This window comes from Oryx dammah, unplaced genomic scaffold (assembly GCF_014754425.2).
Source record: "Oryx dammah isolate SB20612 unplaced genomic scaffold, SCBI_Odam_1.1 HiC_scaffold_2, whole genome shotgun sequence".
Classification (NCBI taxonomy): domain Eukaryota; kingdom Metazoa; phylum Chordata; class Mammalia; order Artiodactyla; family Bovidae; genus Oryx; species Oryx dammah.
The window spans coordinates 172,711,650-172,730,697 of NW_024070186.1; the positions used below are offsets into that span (position 1 = coordinate 172,711,650).

General features: G+C 48.6%; 1 protein-coding gene and 1 long non-coding RNA gene across 2 annotated transcripts in view; both read left to right on the forward strand.

Annotated features, from left to right (window-relative positions):
• The window catches only part of XYLT1 (xylosyltransferase 1), a 349,644-nt gene that overhangs the window by 103,534 nt on the left and 227,062 nt on the right, over nt 1-19,048 (forward strand). The window lies entirely within an intron of this gene.
• The window catches only part of LOC120875214, a 14,548-nt gene continuing 2,637 nt past the window's right edge, over nt 7,138-19,048 (forward strand). Inside the window, exons 1-2 of the long non-coding RNA XR_005723864.1 lie at nt 7,138-7,152; nt 13,144-13,146. This is a non-coding gene — a long non-coding RNA (uncharacterized LOC120875214). The remainder of the gene's footprint in view (nt 7,153-13,143; nt 13,147-19,048) is intronic.

Sequence of the window (19,048 nt, forward strand, 5' to 3'; positions counted from 1 at the left end):
CCCCAGATACCTGAGCCCCGGTTTGCCAGGTGAGCCAGCTGTGGCACACGGCTGGCTTTCTGCACTGGTGCCATGCTGCTGGGGAAATGACTCAATTTGTCTCCAGACAACAGTCCATCAGTCTCATCTGGCGCTTGGCCTTTGGGGAGCCATAGGATACTGTTGTCTTTCCCCGAGTTCTGATCTCTGATGTTAAAGAGATGTTGGAGCCCAACCAAAGTGCAAATGTGTTCTTTGTAACTGTTGGCCCAAGCCCGTGGCCAGCTTTGACTCTGTGCTGGGCCTCAGCCCATCGTGGGACTCACAAGGGGATCTTCTTCAGCTGCCTGCAGGCAGGGCAGATGAGAGGGGCAGAGGAGAGGTTTTCTGGCAGAACGTGGTGCCCCAAATATCGCCCATATGGCCTGAGAAAGATGGCAGATGTGGCCAAGTATGGAAGAGCCAGCCAGGCAGAGGTGAGTGGAGGATATGCTCTGAGCCCTGGGTTAGCACCCCCTGCCCGCTTCCACCTCTCCCCGCCCCAGTCCCCTTTGCTCCCAAGAAAGGCATCACCTGCTCCGTCCTGGAACACAGGTGCCACAGGTGTGCCTGACTTCAAGATTTCATTGTGAGCTCTGTCCGTACATCAGGCCGCAGCAGCGTGGCTTGCCCGGGGCTCAGCCTGCATCGGGACGTTGGGCCAGCTGGGGGCCCGTCCCTCCATGCATCCTCTGTCTCCCTGGTAACTCACTGCCTCCGCCTCCACCCAGTGTTCCCAGGCAGCTGTACCCAGTTGGGGGAGATACTTTGATCGGCTGCCGAGGCCTCTTCTCTCTGCAGTCAGCACAGCCAAACTTCGCATCTGTTGGCATCAGCAGGACTTTCTCTGCTTAACAGCTAGATTAATGAATGAAGAAGTCGAATAATCCCTTGGGTCAGTTTTCTCTCAGCAGGCTGTCCCTGGGGGTACGGAGAACTCCCTGACTTGCGGTTGTGAATGCATTTCTGGTCTCCAGATGGTGGTTACCCGGGAACCAAGTGATCTAGAGATGCAAAAAGAATGTCTGAAAGGAGTGTGAATTTGGTTAGCAGCTCTGGTGTGATCCCCACTCTTTCTGACCTTTACCATTTGCCAAGAACTGATTTTCCCCACTGAATCCTCAAATGCCATTATTCCATGGGTCTTTTCATGATATCCAACTTCCAGATGAGGACCCTAAGGGTCAGAGAGGTTAAGTAACTCGCCCAAAGACACACAGAACCTAGCATTGGTGAGTCTCAGACTTGGGGCCATATGACATTGGAATCTATCTTCTCAACCTCTCTCCTGTTTTTCCACAAAAAATAAAAAAAAATTGCTTTGGTGTCAACAGAGGATGAGATGGTTGGATGCCATCACTGACTCAATGGACATGAGTTTGAGCAAGCTCTGGGAGTTGGTGATGGACAGGGAAGCCTGGCGTGCTGCAGTCCATGGGGTCACAAAGAGTTGGGCACGACTGAGCGACTGAACTGAACTGAACCAGTAGAAAGACTTGCTAATGCTCAGAAAAGCTGGAGGGATGAGCTTGATGTATGCGCCCCAAGGTCAGTATAGATAGATGGTGGTGTGTACAATTTTCTGCAGAGGTACTTAGGTAAGTAGGTCGAGGAATGACGGATAGATGGTAGGTGGGTAGATGTATAAATAAATAGAGATAATGCTTCCTGTGATGCCTAATTCTTTGACAGGTTGCCACTAGGCTTGTGAGTAAAAGGGTTTAAGCAATGGACCCAACAGAAAATTTATTTTAAAAACAACAAAAATGAAACATCTTCCTGTGCAGCAATAGTGTTTTGGTGAATTTGAATGCTTATTATTAACCTTTCCCAAGTGGCGCAGTGGTAGAGAATCTGCCTGGCAATGCAGGAGACTTGTGTTTGATCCCTGGGTTGGGAAGATCCCATGGAGCAGGAAATGAATGCTCATTGTTTGATTCTCTCTTTCTCATTGGTCCCCAAGATAGTTCATCATTTCTGAGCCCACTCCTGTTGGCAAGGTCTCTCGCCATTTAATTTTAGCATCTCTGCTTCCCATCCTATCACCCTGCCGCCCAGCATCATCACTGTCGATTAGTTCATGGCCTCAGTTCCAACACTGAGATCGCCTGGGAGCGGTAATAAAGGAACTCTTCAGTAGAGTGAAGATATATCAGTCTGCGTCTCTGTGAGATCGGCTCTCCTTGGAGGAGAGCAAACCTTCCTTTACTCTGAGATTCCTCTCCGGGTCTGAAGATCAAGGGCATTAGGAGGAAAGCTCCTGACTGCTCAGCCTTCAACAATCTACCTGGTCCTTGAATTTCTTTGGTCAGCCAACAGAAGGTACTAGGGCAGGGAGTTACATTCACATTATTTAAAGATAGTGCTGGGGTCACTGAGGATGTGAACAAAGCTCCCGAAGAAAACGAGCAGTGGATGGAAGGAAATCAGTCCAGGAGAAGTTCATCCATTTATCCAGATGGCTACCCAGCAAATAGTTCGGGGTCCAAGAAGAGGCCCGGCCTTGATGCTAAAGATACAGCAGTGAACAGGGCAGAAGGAGCCTTGCCCGTGGAGCCCCCATTCTGCCTGGGGGGGGGGTGGTCAGTGAATTTAGGAACAAGTAAATACGCCCATACTTTCAAGGAGTATTGAGTAAACAAAAACACCACCAGTGTGTCTGTAAGCGGGAGTGACCGGACACCACAAGGGGGAGGGTGTGCAAGGAGGTCACTTTCTGGAGGTGTTTCACGCTCAGGAGGTGACGGTTGAGCTGAGAGCTTACAGTGGTTAGAGTTAACCAGGCAAAAAGGTGGCCCTAATCCTGTTTGGAGAGTTTTTCATATTACATCTGAAGTGAAGTGAAAGTTGCTCAGTCATATTCAACTCTTTGTGGCCCCCATGGCCTATGCAGTCCATGCAATTCTCCAGGCCAGAATACTGGAGATATAGCCTTTCCCTTCTCCAGGGGATCTTCCCAACCCAGGGATCGAACCCAGGTTTCCCGCATTGCAGGTGGATTCTTTCCCATTACATCTGGGTTCCTGTAAAAATGGTGCCGGTTTTCCTTAGAATCAAGTGTTAGCTCCTTGGAGCTCTTTTGATGCCTTTGTGGCATTAGAACATCAGGATGAATGAGGAAATTACCTTTCTCAGGCAAGGGTGATGGGCAAGAGCTGAGGTGGGACCCAGGGAGAGGGGTTTAAATTGAGGGCTGTCAGGTCAGACTAATGTCTGGAGCAAGCATTTTGACAGGGAACTCCTGATCTGAGCAGTGCTGATCATGGGACTTCCGTGAAAAATCAGCTAATCGTCTCATCATCAGCTAATTAGCTGGCTTGAGTTCAGCTGAATTGAAGTCTGAGTCTAAACTAGTGGTTCACAACTTGGGGGCAGTTTCACTACCTTCATGCCTGGGGACATTTGTTGATGTCTGGGGACATTTGTTGATGTCTGGAGACATGTTTGATTGTTATAACTTGGGGGCTGGGGAGAGCTGCTGGCATCTTGTGGGCAGAGGCCAGGGATGATGGTAAACACCCCACCATGCTTGCAGTCGCCAGTGTCAGTAGTCCAAGCGTGAGAAGGGCTGGTGTAACCTTAGTTGCTATGTGGACAGCTTAGTTTACAAAGACAGCCTCAGCCACGTAATTGTGACCGTGTAGAGCGCATAATTCGTTCCTTCCTTGGTGTTCTCTTTGTTTGTGTTCAAACATCACCCTCTCTGGTTAATATAAGACCTCCGCCTCCAGGCTCTTGGCCGGGACACATCCACGCCGCAAAGCCTCTAGGTCTGAGTTGCCAGAGAGTGATTGCTGCATGGTAATGACTCACGGTGCTTATGAGCGTGTGCACCATGAGTGGAAAAGGGAAAACACCTCTCAGAGATGGTTTCCTGAGAGATCCGAGGGCCCAGCAGTGCAGAAAATATACAGCTTTTTTTATTTTTTATTTTTTGAGTTAAAATGCCTAGCTATTTGGCTGGATTTGGAGAGGGCTGGGCCAAGGCTTTTGGACCGATGGAGCAAGACTTGTGAAAAACTCAGCTTTAGGGCCCAGTTCCTCTTTCAGAGGCAGACCACAGCCTTCTCTGTGCAAACTTCTTTCTCCCGAAGCTGTTCCGCAACTCCCAGGATTAAAGCAATTGCTGTCTTCTCGCCTGGCTTCCAGCTCTGGGCTTCGATTAACCTTTCCCTCCATGGAGAGCGGCTTGGGGAGTAATCAGGAGCTTCTGAATGGCTCTTACCTGAATCTCCAGCCCATTAATTCTTATGGTGCCCGGCATCTGTTGAGAAGACAGTGAGAGCAAATTGCTTCGCAGCCCATCTGCTTTCCTCCTGCCAGCCTCCTTGGGGGAGCAGGACCTCTTTGGAGCAGACAGGGCTGGTTTTGGGACCAGCCAAATCCCTCCACCATGGTCTTTTCCTCTGGTTCTGATTTGCTGGGTCTTTAATTAGGCTTGGTGGGAGGAGTGGGACAGGGAGGTGACTAGTTGGGCCCCTGCCCGGGCTGGGACTTGGCTCGCCAGGCAGGGAGGCTGGACTGGGGAGGAGAAACGTTCTCAGAGAGGGTTTGCGGTCCTACAGCCATGGTGCTGCCCTAGTCTGCATGACTCAGGGCCCATGAATTGATGCAACATTCCACAAATAGCCAGCAAGTTCCCCAAAGGGTAGCCACATGCACGATTTTGAAAAATAGATTGTGTTGAGGTCATTATTCCTCTGTTCTTAGTGGGAGATGACTTCTTCCAGGACGTTGAAAGTTTGAATTTTAGCCCTTGACTGAGAACACTTCAAACTGTAGCTCTTGTCAATAATGTCCAATGTATTGACACAGCAACTGTATGTTCACTCTGAGCTGAGAACGACCCATATAATTGTACATTTAGTACTTTTAGCCAGCGTTCTCTAAGCACTGTGAACATGGGCTGGGCAGTTTTCTAAGTAAGCTCTTTGCATGGATTCACTCAGATTTCACAGCTGTCTCCTGTGGGAGATACTACTGTCATCCCCATTTTACAGACAAAAAACTGAGGCATAACCAGTCAGGCTGCTTGTCCAATAGCTAGCGCATGGAGCAGCCGGGATTTGGACCTGGCAGTCTGACTTTCATTTATCAGGAAATAGGTGGCACTTGTGGTAAAGAACCCACCTACTAGTGCAGGAGACATAAGAGATGAGAGTTCAATCCCTGGATCGGGAAGATCCCCTGGAGGAGGGCATGGCAACCCTCTCCAGTATTTTTTGCTGGGAGAATCCCATGGACAGAGGAGCCTGGCAAGCTATAGTGCATGGCTTTGCACGGAGTCAGGCATGGCTGAAGCGACTCAGTGCATAACACGCATATGTGATGTACGTACATCAGTGCATACAGTCAGCACTCTCTGAATTCTCCATCTTCAGATTCAGCCAACCGTGGATCAAAACTATCTGAAAAAAAAAAATCCCAGAAAGTTCTAAAAAGCAAAACTTGAATTTGCCACATGCTGACAGCTGTTTGTATAGCATTTACATTGTATTAGGCATTACAAGGAATCTAAAGGTGATTTAAGGTATAGAGAGGTAGGATGTGTGTAAGTTATATGCAAACACTGTGCCATTTTATATAAGGGACTTGAGACGCTATGGATTTTGGTCTCTGTGGGGAGGCCTGGGACCAGTTCCCCCAGAGATACTGAGGGAAGATTGTATACACAGAATACATATAGGTGTGTGTGCATGTTAAGTCAGTTCAGTCATGTCCGACTCTTTGTGGCCATAGCCCACCAGGCTCCTGTGTCCATGGGTTACATTATAGTAATAATATGTTACACATTGATGTCATATGTTATGTATTAAAAAATATGATTCTGTTTCTATATCTAATTTATATCTATCTAACTATGATCTCACATGTATCTATATCTAATATACATGTGCACTATATTGCATACATTATAATGCACATGTGTGTAATGGGTTCAATATAACATACGTATGTCCCATATAGATTAGCTAGCTATAGAAATCAGGCAGGGAGATACAGATCAGATATAGAATACACGTATTAACAAATATGGTATAGCTGTGGGCTTCCACAGTAAAGAATCTGCCTGCAATGCAGAAGACCCCAGTTCCATTCCTGGGTCAGGAAAATCCCCTGGAGAATGGATAGGCTAGCTACTGCAGCATTCTTGGACTTACCTAGTGGCTCAGATCGTAAAGAATGCACCTGAAATGTGGGAGATCTGAGTTCAGTCCCTGGGTTGGGAAGATCCCTTGGAGGAGGGCATGGTAACCTATTCCACTATTTTTGCCTTGAGAATTCCCATGGACAGAGGAGCTTGGCGGGCTATAGTCCATGGGGTAGCAAAGAGCTGGACATGACTGAGCAACTAAGTACACAGCACATTCTAAAAGTAAACAGGCCTCGTTAATATCTCAACTTTATGGACAGTATAGGGTAAGGTTGACACTAAGTAAAAAGTAAAAGACACAACTGAGTGACTAAGCACAGCACAGCATGGAATAGCTATAAATGTAGATATAGACCTAGAGGAGATACAGCTATAACTACAGATAGAGTTATAGGAGGGGCTTCCCTGGTGGCTCAGATGGTAACGAACCTGTCTGCAATGCAGGAGACCTGGGTTATATGTATAGTTATAGATACAGTTTAAGTAGAGATGGAGAAGGAGGTAGTGATCTCTCCCTTGGCAGTCCCCAGCAGTCAGGTTTGGAAATACCTGGCTGTAGAGTGAATTCCAGGTGCACAGCTGAGGCTCCGTGCAGTGGGAGGTCCCCCTGCAGAGAGCGAGCAGAGTGGTCACACTGTGAGGAGGAGACACATTTCCCATCCAGCAGATACATCATCTCAAAGAGCCCCCAAGTTCTAGCTCAGAAGGGAAGCCCACAGTGCCCCCAGCTGAGTAGCAAGGAGCACCGGCAGATTTGCATTGAATTACACGCTGGAGGTTTGATGAGGAGGGGCTGCTGCTCTTTGGCACACGGAGCACACGTGTGCGCGCTCAGTCACTTCAGTTGTGTCTGCCCCTTTGTGACCCCATGGACTGGAGCCCACCAGGCTCCTCTGTCCATGGGATTCTCCAGGCCAGAATACTGGAGTGGGTTGCCGTGCCCTCCTCCAGGGGATCTTCCAGACCCAGGGATTGAACCCGTGCCTCCTGTGGCTCCCGCACTGACAGGCAGGTTTTTTTTTTTTTTTTTTTTTTACCATTAGCATCACCTGGGAAGCCCATACCACGAGTTTTGAGGCTTAGTCCGTCTTCTCCATGGGGTCTTTGGGGAAGGTGATGTGATCCCGGGAGCTTGAAAAAGAGAAGGTTCCAGGGCTAGAATGTTCAGGGTGGGTTTGAAGATTCTAGCTATCGAGGTAATTTGGCCAAGAAAATTGCTTTCGCATAAAACAGCAGCATGATGTGGGTCCTGGTGGAGGACGGACATTCAACTCCCAGGGTCCGGACCTGGAGGATTTAGGAACGCAGAGCATCCGAATGCTGTTTCTGCAACATCGCTCGCGTGTTTTCTCCATGCTGGGACTTTGCTAAGTGCTCTTTACGTGTCTCCTTATGTAATCGTGACCTGGGGAAGGGCCATGTTCCCCTCCCTTGCAAGTGAAGACACTGAGACACTGACAGGTTAAGTCCTTGGTCCAAGCCACAGCCTCCTAAGTGGCAGAGGAAGGACCAGGGCCAGGCCTCCATTTCCTGCAGCATTGGCTGTGCCCCCTGCCCCTCGGGGCTCACCAGGGTCCATCTTTGTGCATTAAATCTGGGAAAATCCGGAGTGGCCTCTCAGCTTTTGTGGTCACCGAGCACGTTAGTTTTAGACTTGCGTTCAGGTGATACTTTGCTGTTGCCAGTCAGGTAAGCCACGCATGGCTCCTGGCTACGGGAAGTTCACACTCACCCTGGACAGTCAACAGCCCCACGCCTCCCTCACGCGCCCTCTTGCTGACCCTACCACGGGCACTAGGTCTCAACACCCTGAAATGTGTTGGGCGTCTCCCATCCCCAGCCCCATCATGTCTATTCCCCATCCATCCGTACTTTTCTGGGTCCCAGAGGTTGACCTTGATGGGTTTCATCAGTGTGGGCTTCTCCCTGCTTTGGCCAAGGGGAGGCGCTGGCAGGAGACGCGAGGAGAGAGGGGCCATGGATGGGGTCATTTCCTATGGGTTGGCTGAGTCGCCTGAGGGGGGCTCAGTTCTCGTAGGGCTGACCTGTTCCATAGCTACAGCGACTCGCCCTAGAACCTGATCGCACGGAGTCCCGAAGTGACAGCTGCCCGCTGTGGCCAGCACCGCTCTGTCAATTTCCCTTATAGAAAATGTCCCTTTGTAAAGTGTCCTCAGCTGTCCCCCAGGAGAGTGGCATCCGTTCCCTCGGGGCTTGGACATTGAGCTGGCCTCTCGCCCCTTCCGAACATAGCACTCCCAGCGGGGCTTCCCAGGGTGAATCACTGTCCTTTTCAGCCCTGCTGTGTGGTAGAGTAGGGGGTCCTCAAACCAGAGGAAGGCCCCAGGATGGGTGGGAGGGAACAGTGACTCTCTTGTGGGTGTCTGAGCATTTTTCGGGGTGGAAGATCAGAGCTGTTAATTCTATTTGTGACAGTCTCCACCCCCTCCTCACCCCTCCAACCAAACAGAGGAGCAAACAGTCTCAGCATTGCTGTGCTAAATAAAGCATGAGAGGAACCCACATGTGCGGGAAAGATGCCCCAGGCAGGGACCAGGCTGCTCTGAGTCTTGTCACTCAGGGTGTGTCTTGTCACTCACACCCTTGTGCCCGTCTTGGCTCCAAGGCAGTGAAGGGCGGCTTCACCTGGAAGGGGCCAAGATCTAGGCTGGCGAGGTGGGGAAGGCAGGGCTTCGACTCCTCCCTGTTAGCCCAGAGCAGACAGACACAGAGAGACGTCAGGGTATTTCTACCAGCAAGCAAGGCCTTGGCATACTCTCCTTTTCTCACTCCGTCACTCCTCCAGGAAATATAACCGTCTTAGCGTTTGAATCTGATTTCTCAGAAGTGCCACCCCGTCTCCTCTGCCTCTGAGCACCCCTGGGAGGTCTAGCACGTGGCCAGTACTCCAGCCCCAGTGGTCCTGGCTGGGGGGCTGGGAGGTCATCTCCCAGCAGGACAGAGAGGTGGGGCCCCGGGTCCAACCTCAGTGTTACCTCCCTGCTGGGTTCCAGTGCCTTTCTGAAAAGGAACGTCTTGTTAATAACCCCTTCTAATTTTCTTCTGGGAACTGCAGCTCTTATTTTTCCAAAGAAAGGAAAGGGACTGAATGGAAAAACTCAAGTTAACCGTGGTGCAGCCGCCAGATGGGTGGGGCTGAGGACTGTGGGACAGCTTTATTGTCCTGAGAAGGAAAAGCCCCGCCAGCTCAATGCTTAGAAGAAAGAAACTCCAGCTACACAAGAGGCTTAAGCGACTTCTTTGCCAATGGCTCGCCTGCCCCAATTATAGCTGGTACAGTTGTAGGGGGGCAGGAGCTAACTTTCTCAGGACATCCTAGACCCAGAGTCATACACAGGCTTCCTGGTGGCATCTCCAACTGACACACAGGGTTTTTATTTGTTTGGTGTGGAGCGGGGGTTTGGAGGGTTTGCGGTAAATTGGAAGGTAAAACCACATTGAGCCTTGAGACATCAGCTAGTGGCAAGGACCAGCTGCCCCCTTTGGATGGGGCCCAGGGTCACCCTCGTGATCTGTTTCACTTATTCCCCTCGCTGGCAGGCTCCTGGAGCACTGTGTGTGTGGTCCTCTGTGCAGACAGGATTCTGCATCCCACTGGGGTTCAGGTGCAGAGTAGTTCAGGGCAGCCCGGCCACGCCACGCAGCCCCTTGGTGGGGCAGGAAAGGGCCTTGTAGACTTTGCAGCAGACTGCCTGGCTCACTGCTGACCTGCCGTGAGACCTTCCATATACCAGCTGATGTTGTACCTCAATTTCTTTAGAAAATATGAAGGTACCAGCAGTAGCTGCATCCTGGGCAGTTGGGATGGTCAAATGGGCTAATATGTATGGAGCAGAAGGTGAAAGAGGAGAGTGAAAAAGCTGGCTTAAAATTCAACATTCAAAAAAATGAAGATCATGGTTTCCGGTCCCATCACTTCATGGCAAATAGAGGGGGAAAAAGTGGAACCAGTGTCAGATTTCATTTTCTTGGGCTTCAAATGCAGACAGTGACTGCAGCCATGAAATTAAAAGACGCTTGCTCCTTGGAAGAAAAGGTATGACAAACCTAGACAGTGTATTAAAAAGCAGAGACATCACTTTTCCAACAAAAGTCCATATAATCAAAGCTATGGTTTTTCCGGTAGTCACGTGTGGATGTGAGAGTTGGACCATACAGAAAGCTGAGCACCAAAGAATTGATGCTTTCAAACTGTGGTGATGAAGAAGACTCTTAAGAGTCCTTTGAACAGCAGCAAGGAAATCAACCCAGTCAATCCTAAAGGAAATCCACCCTGAATATTCATTGGAAAGAATGATGTTGAAGCTGAAACTCCAATACTTTGACCACCTGATGCAAAGAGCTGATTGACTGGAAAGGAAACCACGACTCTGGGAAGGATTGAAGGCAAGAAGAGAAGGGGTTGACAGAGGGTGAGATGACTGGATGGCATCACTAACTCAATGGACATGAGTTTGAGCAAGCTCGAGGAGAGAGTGAAGGACAGGGAAGCCTGGTGTGCTGAAGTTCATGGAGTCTCGAAGAGTCCGACATGACTTAGCAACTAATCAACTACAATGAGAACCATGCCTGGCAGGGAGTACACATTTAGGATCCCTCTTACAGTCCTGGCTTCAAATCCTGGCCTCTTCCCTTACTGAAGGCATCACCTTTGAGAAGGTTTTCAACTTCCTGAGTCTCAGTTTCCCTACTGGATAAAGCAGCCATGACACCTACCTCCCTGGGCTCTTTAGAGGATGGGGTGTGTGTGCCCCGTTATCACTTATAAACACTGACTCCACCCCACTTTCTCTCCTGTGTAAGGAGCAGGCACACAGAGTAAGGCTCTTTGGCCTCCTTACTTTGTCTCCCCAGCCTGTGCCCTGGCCAGGATGAGGACACTGGTACTCTCTCCTTGCTAGGTTTTTTTTTTTCTTCCTTCTTTGTTTGGACGGCTGGTTCCCTCTTTGCAGAGAGGGGAATAGCATTCGTTAAAATACTGGGATGTTTCTGATCGCTGAGCCAGGTACTTGTGTCCTATGAATGGGCTGGGACGTTTGCCTGTGCACAGGGCAGGGGCAGGCTGTGTTGTCAACCATGTAAGAAAAGCCCGGGCCTGCCTGGACTCTGAGCGGTCCACTGAACAACACAGGCAGGCACAGTTCTTCTAATGAAAGAGCATCTTCTTGACGTGAGGTGAGGTGAGGTGAGAGGTTCTCCCTAGCCCGGGCAGTGGAGCTGCCCCTGGTCAAGAGCCCCACAGCTTCCTTAGCCAGCTGGCTGTCAACCATCTCAGTAACCCCCAGGCAGAGGATGGGCTGAGTCTGATCAACTCTTTTGCCTCTGACCTGCCCATCACTTAAGGGTCCCCCTTCCCCAGGGCTGCCTCACTGTTCCCCCTGCTCATACACCAAGCTTGCTCAGCCGAGGCACTCCTGGCCTTTTGGACTGGATGGCTCTTCATTGTGGGCACTGTCCTGGGCAGCAGAGCTGGGACCTACCCACTAGGTGCCAGTAGCACCCCCTCCTCTGTTGCTGCAACCCACAATATCTCCAGACACGGCCAAATGTCCCCTAGGGGCCAACTTGACCCCAGCTGAGAACAACTGGCCTGGGTATGGTTTTTGCAGTGACTATGTCATAAAACAGTGCTGGGAAGGGTTAGGTGAAGTCCGCGGGGTTGGACACCCCCGTATAAATGTCACTGGATTTTAAGTCTTCGCTTTAAGGTGACTTTATGGGGGTGGAGCGAGAGGGTAGAGTTTATACAAATCAGCACATGCCCAGCCTTTTTGGGGCTGGTGAGATGAGATACAAAGGAAAACGCAAATGTTCCAGCAAAAGGTTAAAGGGCCCTAGTGCACTCCTGGGGTCTGGAGACCCTAACTCCATCTCTGAACCCCAGTCTAGTCATTTTTAGACCGAGTGCCTGGTGAGGTGAGGGCTGAGTTCCAGGCGGGGCTCCTGAAACCTGCAGGCGTCAGGGTTGGCAGATTTGCTGTGGTTTGGTTCTCGCAGGAGGGTGTGGGCTTGCCTGACACCCGGAAATAGTCTGTGGCTTTCGGACTGACTCTGTAACGTGTTCAAACTGGTTGGTTTTATTCCCTAGTTACTAGGCTCTCACTGTACTGCATTCATACAAGCAGGTCTTTACGCCCTGGACTCTGTGAAAGGGTCCTATGTGCGGAGCATCAATTTAGAACAACCAGACCACTGTGTGCCATGCCAGAAGTTACTTGTTTACGTGTCAGTTTGTCCTTGAGCGTTTCTCCACCCTGTTCTCTGTGGCTAGAAATGTGTTTGCTTTTAATCTTTATTCATTTATTTATTTTTAAATTTTCCTTTTGGGACTTGAGATCTTTTTCTGGTTCTGATTTTTTGATTGTTGCTATGCTCAATAATGGACTTTCCAGGTGGTGCTAGTGGTAAAGAACCTACCTACCAATGCAGGAGACATGAGATGTGGGTTCAGTCCCTGGGTTGGGAAGATCCCTAGAGGAGCACATGGCAACCCACTCCAGTATTCTTGCCTGGAGAATCCCATGGACAGAGGAGCCTGGTGGGTTACAGTCCATAGGGTCGCAAGGAGTCAGACATGACTGAAGGGACTTGGTATACACGCACACATGATCAATAAAAGTATTATATCCTCCTTTCGTATTATATTATCAGTTAGTTCATTCATAGAATATTGATTAAGTGCATGCTTTGTGCCAGACACTGCTTTAGGGGCTTTAGGGGCTGGAGAGACAAGAGTGAACAAGACAGAAGTCTGTGCTCTCCCATGCTCTCATTCTAGGTGGATGGTGTATGTTTTGATGTTACGTCAGATGGTTACAGTTGCTAAGGAGGACACTTGGGTAGAGGAGGGACGGGCCAGGCCAAATCAGTTGAGGACTTTGACTTTGGTGGAACTGGGGTGGGCAGCATGGAAATGCGGCAGTGTTTGAACAGAGACCTGAAGAGCGTAGTGGGTGAGGAACAGAGAGCGGCCAGTGCAAAGGCCCTGAGGTGGGTTGTGCTTGTCGTTGTTGCGCCATAGAAACCAGCGTGGCCAAAGCAAGAATGAGCAAGGGAGAGAGGGGAGGAGGTGGGGCCAGGTCTTTAAAATCTTGCTGAACTTACAAAGAACTTTGCTTATGTTCCACCCTGGGGAGCCCCAGGAGGAATTTGAGCAGAGGAGTGACATGGCCTGACTTTTAAAAACGGGATTAGTTACGCCCTGCTGAAAACGCGTGGTCGTCAGTCAAGAGCAGGCCCAGGGAGACTGGCGAGGGAGGAGGCTGTTCAATATCCAGAGCCGTGCAGTGATCGTGTGGACCAGCTCCCAGTGGAGGCCATGAGAAGCGGTTTCATTCTGGACACTGGACCTACTGTGGGTTGAATGCATATAAAGCAGTACAATCACACACTAATAAATAAATACAATCAAATAATACAAAAGAGTGTGAAGTGAATCCCTATACCCCCTTTTTTCCGGTCTTCAGCGGTAACTGCTATTATTTTCTTATTTCTCCTTCCAGGTATTTCCTTTGCATGTTAATGTGGGTGTGGTGAGGGGGTTGCATAGGCAGGAATTTTTGTTTCCTTGAAACAGAATCTAAAGAAAGATATTTTATAATAACTCTGTTTTTCTCTATATATCTTAGATGTCAGTTTATAATAGCATCCATCACGCTTCTTCATTGTTTTTAGCTGCTTTCTATTTTCTCCATTTATCCCCAGCACCCAGCATGGTGTCTGGTATGTAGAAACTGTTCAGTAAATATTAGTAGAATGAATGAAACATCCCATCATCTATTTAACTGATTTCTTGATGGTGGACATTTAGATTGTTTCTCTCTCTCTTTTTCCTGTCTTCATGTTGATGTTCTTGTGCACACACATCTCCACAACTGAGTGTGTACATCTGTAGGGTGAATGCCTGTATCTGGGGTGGCTGGTTCAAAGGGTGTGTAGGTATTTAGGTTTTGGCGGGCCTAGTGGAACTGTCTTATGCAGAGGTTCCTTCAAAACACCTATCGAAGTGATTTCCTGTTTCTTCCCTCAAAAGCGCTGGTGATTATCAATCTGTATAATCTGTGTCAAAACAAAGAGTAAAAACAGTACTTACTGTTTTGATTTGCATTTTAGATATGAGTGGGTTGGAGCATTTTTAAAAAGTTGTATCTGTTGGTGAATCTGTTAGCTCCATTTTCCTGGATGCCGGATGGCAGAGCTCTCATCCTTGGCCTCCTTGAGATGTGCTGGGTGATACCCGAGACTTGCCAGGCACTTACTATGCCAGCACGGTGCCCACTGCTACATGTGTGCTAAGCCACGTGCTGATGCGCCATCCATGAACGCCGTGAAGAGGTGTGGTCAGTGTCCTCACTTTTAGATAATGAAACTGAGGCTCAGGGAGGAGTTAAGTAAGTCTTCAGAGGTCACCTGGAGAAGGCAATGGCACCCCGCTCCAGTACTCCTGCCTGGAAAATCCCGAGGACAGAGGAGCCTGGAAGGCTGCAGTCCATGGGGTCGCTGAGGATCGGACACGACTGAGCCACTTCACTTTCACTTTTCACTTTCATGCATTGGAGAAGGAAATGGCAACCACTCCAGTGTTCTTGCCTGGAGAATCCCAGGGACAGGAGAGCCTGGTGGGCTGCCATCTATGGGGTCTCACAGAGTCGGACACGACTGAAGTGACTTAGCAGCAGCAGCAGCAGCAGAGGTCACCTGTCATGTGAAATGTATGTGGGGAGCTTGCAGACCTTGTTTTATTGCACTTTGCAGATATAGTTAAGTCCTCTACATAAGAGCAAGTTCCATTCTGAGAGCATGTTCCTAAATCCAATTGGTTTGTAAGTCCAACAATGTTAACCTAGGTACCCAATTAACACAATTGGCTATATAATACTGTACTGTAATAGGTTTATAATACTTTTCATACAAATACATAAAAAACAAACACAAAAAATGAAGAAAACATTTTTAATCTTACACTAGTGTCTTGAAAAGTACAGTGGTACAGTACGACACCTGGCATGCAGGGGCTGGCACACATATTCATATCTTTGATAGCTTACAACTGGAAGGTTTATATGTGGGGACTTACTGTACTATTTTTTTTTTTTTGCAAGTTAAAGTCTTGGGGCAACCATGCTTTGAGCAAATCTGTTGGCATCATTTTCCCAACAACATTCACTCACTTTTTGTCTGTGTCATATTTTGGTAATTCTTAACCATATTTCAGATTTTTCATTTTGTTATGGTAATCTTCAACCTGTGATCTTTGATATTACTATTGTAATTGTTTGGGTATATTTTAGCAATAAAATTTTTAAATTCAGATACATACCTCGTTTTCTTAGACATGTTTTTGCACACTTAACAGGCAACAGGATGGTGCAAACAAGTTTTACATGCGCTTGGAAAACGAAAAAGTCATGTGACATGTTTTACTGTAATAGTTGCTTTACTGTCTGGTCTAGAATCAAGCCCACAATATCTCCGAGGTGTGTCTGCAGTGGAACTGGGCAGAATTCTTACCCACTGTGCCAGACAGGTTGTTGGATTTGGTAATGGCCATGATCCCCCCACTTCCACCTCCTTTAAGACTTGACCTGATATTTGGAAAACAAGCCGGAGCATGTCCTGGCTTGAGGAAGTAAATGGACCAGACGTGGCATGTGGCTGCACGTAGACCTGGGGCCCAGCCTGTGGCGTGAGAGCTGGAGACGCAGCTCTGAGCCAGCCGCACTTTGCCCAAGGCCACACCAGAGTCCGGGTCACCTTTCCCCCACTGAACACATCTTCTCCTGGAACTGGATCTGGGGGCTGACTGCAGAAGCGTCTGTAGTTAGCGCCGTGGCACAGATCAGATAGGTGGAAAGATGGAGAGAAGATGATAGACTGATGGAAAGAAGGAAGGATGGAAGGAGGAGGAGGAGGAGAAAGGGAAGAGGGAAGGATAGATTAATAGATAGAAATAAAATCTTGGTTCATATTAAAGAATTCCTACTATACCCTGGGGGTTCCCTCGTGGTTCAGAGGCTTTCCTGGTGGTTCATTGCATCTCCAATATAGGAGACACAAGTTCAATCCCTGGGTTGGTAAGATCCTCTGGAGAAGGAAATGACAGCCCACTCCAGTGTTCTTGCCTGGGGAAATCCCATGGACAGAGGAGCATGATGGGCTACAGTCCGTGGGATCGCAAAAGAGTCAGATACGACTTAGCTCCTAAACAGTGACAACTACAGCAACAGCTGTACACTGACCACTGCTTCCTGTACCAGGGATTGGAAGATGACAGACCCAGTGCCCTGCGCCCAGGGAGCTCACATCCACAGCAGGGTATTTAAACCTTTTGTGTCATGGACTTCTTTGGCATCTGCCAAACATATGTCCTCCTTCTCTGAATCTTCTTAAATGCAAAAAAAAGAGAATGCATATGATTACCAAGGAAAGCAGTTATATTGAAATACAACTATCAAAATATATATAAAAATAACAAATACATGGAGTTATAACACATTTGCATCTTTATTAACACATTAAGTAACTAGATTTGGCAGCAGGTCTAATAACTACCGTAATTATGAAGTAGTGACAAGTGTGAGTACTGTTTTGAGACATCTGCTACTAAAGCAGTGTGATATGAAAAACTCTGTAATTTCTATTGGAGTCAGTCTCAGGTCTTGCTAATACCTCTGCTGTCTGGTGCCTACATTCATAACTGAAGGGCATGCTAAATTCAGTTAGAGTTAGTGACAGTAATGAAGAAAATAAATATGTATACCTTCAAGACCCCCAGAATTCTCTCCACAGAACCCCCATGTCTGTGGACAAGGACCCCTCGGCTAGATTTAGAGAGGAGTCATCAGGAGACAGGGTATACTCATTTTACAAGTGCAGTGGTGGTCAGGGTCACGTGTATTATTTAAATACGTTGTCTTGCTATCTCTTTTCCTCTGTCCTTTTGTGTTTTTCCCAACCATTTACAATTGAAATTGTTGTAGGATAAATGAACTTTTGATATTCCTCCCTCGTGGGGTCCTGTCAGTTCAGTTCAGTCGCTCAGTCGTGTGCGACTCTTTGCGACCCCATGAATCGCAGCACACCAGGCCTCCCTGTCCATCACCAACTCCCAGAGTTCACTCAGACTCATGTCCACTGAGTCGGTGATGCCAGCCAGCCGTCTCATCCTCGGCCGTCCCCTTCTCCTCCCGCCTTCAGCCCTTCCCAGCATCAGGGTCTTTTCCAGGGAGTCAGCTCTTCGCATCAGGGGGCCAAGTGTTGGAGTGCTGTCAGGCCTGTGATAATCTGGGAGCACCCAGTGCAACCCAGAGCACTCCTGGAAGGCTCCCTGGAGGAGCTGTTGCCCACACCGTTGCCCTAAGGTAAGTGAGGGTGGCCAGGAGGGTCAGGGATCAGGGGCATGCAGGCCATTCCCAACAGAGAGAACAGAGGTGAAATGATGGCTTCTATCAGGAAATCACAAGACATATGATATTAATGGTGATCAGGGAGAGAAGCAGAGCATGGCGAGAGATCCGCCTGATGAGGTGGGCGCAGGCCCGAATGATACAGACGATTCAGGGGGCATGCGATTTATCAGGTGGGCAATGGGGAGCTATCAAAAGTGTTTGAGCAGGAGACTAACATGGTCTAAGGCCTGTGTGAGAAGATCATTCTGGTTGCTGCTTGGGGAATAGATTGGAAAGGGGAGCCTGGAGGCAGGGGCGCCAGAAAAGGGGCATTCAGTCCAGAAGAGCAATGAGGAATGCGTGAAATGGGCAGGGAAAGAGTGGAGTCTAGAATAGACTAGATGGGGCAGGATTTTGGCAAGTAGAGGGAGTGTCTGGAAGGACACAGAAAAGAATTCAGGTAAGAATGTGTGAATAAAGGACCAATTTGGAGGGGAGAAGAAATCTTTGGACACAGGAGTTTGTGCAAAATCTTGTGAGGTCATCAAGGAGCAAGTGGAATGGAAAAGATCTTCAGGAGCCTCTGATCCCTGTTTGTCCAGAAGGCCAGCCCTTGGGAAGGGGCCTTCCCAGGACTTGGAAATATGGAAACTTGTACCCAGGACCTATTTTGGGTGGAATTGCTGTGTTGTAGGTTTAACACAAGCCACTATCTTCCAGGAGTGAAGAGAGGCAAAGGGTAGGAAGAACTAAACCACGTTTTAAAAGAAAAACCTGCACTTTGCAGGGATTTATATGCCTTTCTGGGGCTGAATAATAATTTTTTTTACAGCTACAGCTGGCGTTATATATGACCTTATAAAATGCCATGATAGCGTCTAACGAATATTGTATTGCAGAAGATACGACTTTCTTTTCCAAGGGCTTTTTAAAGCACCGTCTCTGGCTTGGGCAGGCAGAAAATCCACAGTGCACTTCATCTGAGAGGGCAGCGAGCATCAAGGTTTCCAGGCCCCGAGGAGACAGCCACTGGCAGGGAGGGGGCTGATCTGAGACGTGTGCCGAAGCCCCATGTTTGGGGGGTGTTGACTCAACTGGATCAAAGGTCAGACTGGCTCTTCCCCAGGGCATTCAGTCTGGCTAGACTTGCTCTGACCAATTTAGAAGTTGACCTTTCGCGAGGTATGAGTGTCTTTTTGACGGTCTGGAGTGGCCCTGGGAGAATTCACATACACACACACACACACACACGGAGACACACACACACAGACATAAACAGACACACACAGACATACACACAGATACACGCAGAGACACACACAGACAGACATACGCACAGACACACACAGAGACACACACAGACACCCATGGAGACACACAGACACACACAGACACACAGAGACAGACATACCCACAGACAGACACACACACAGACAGACATACACACAGACTCATACAGAGACACACA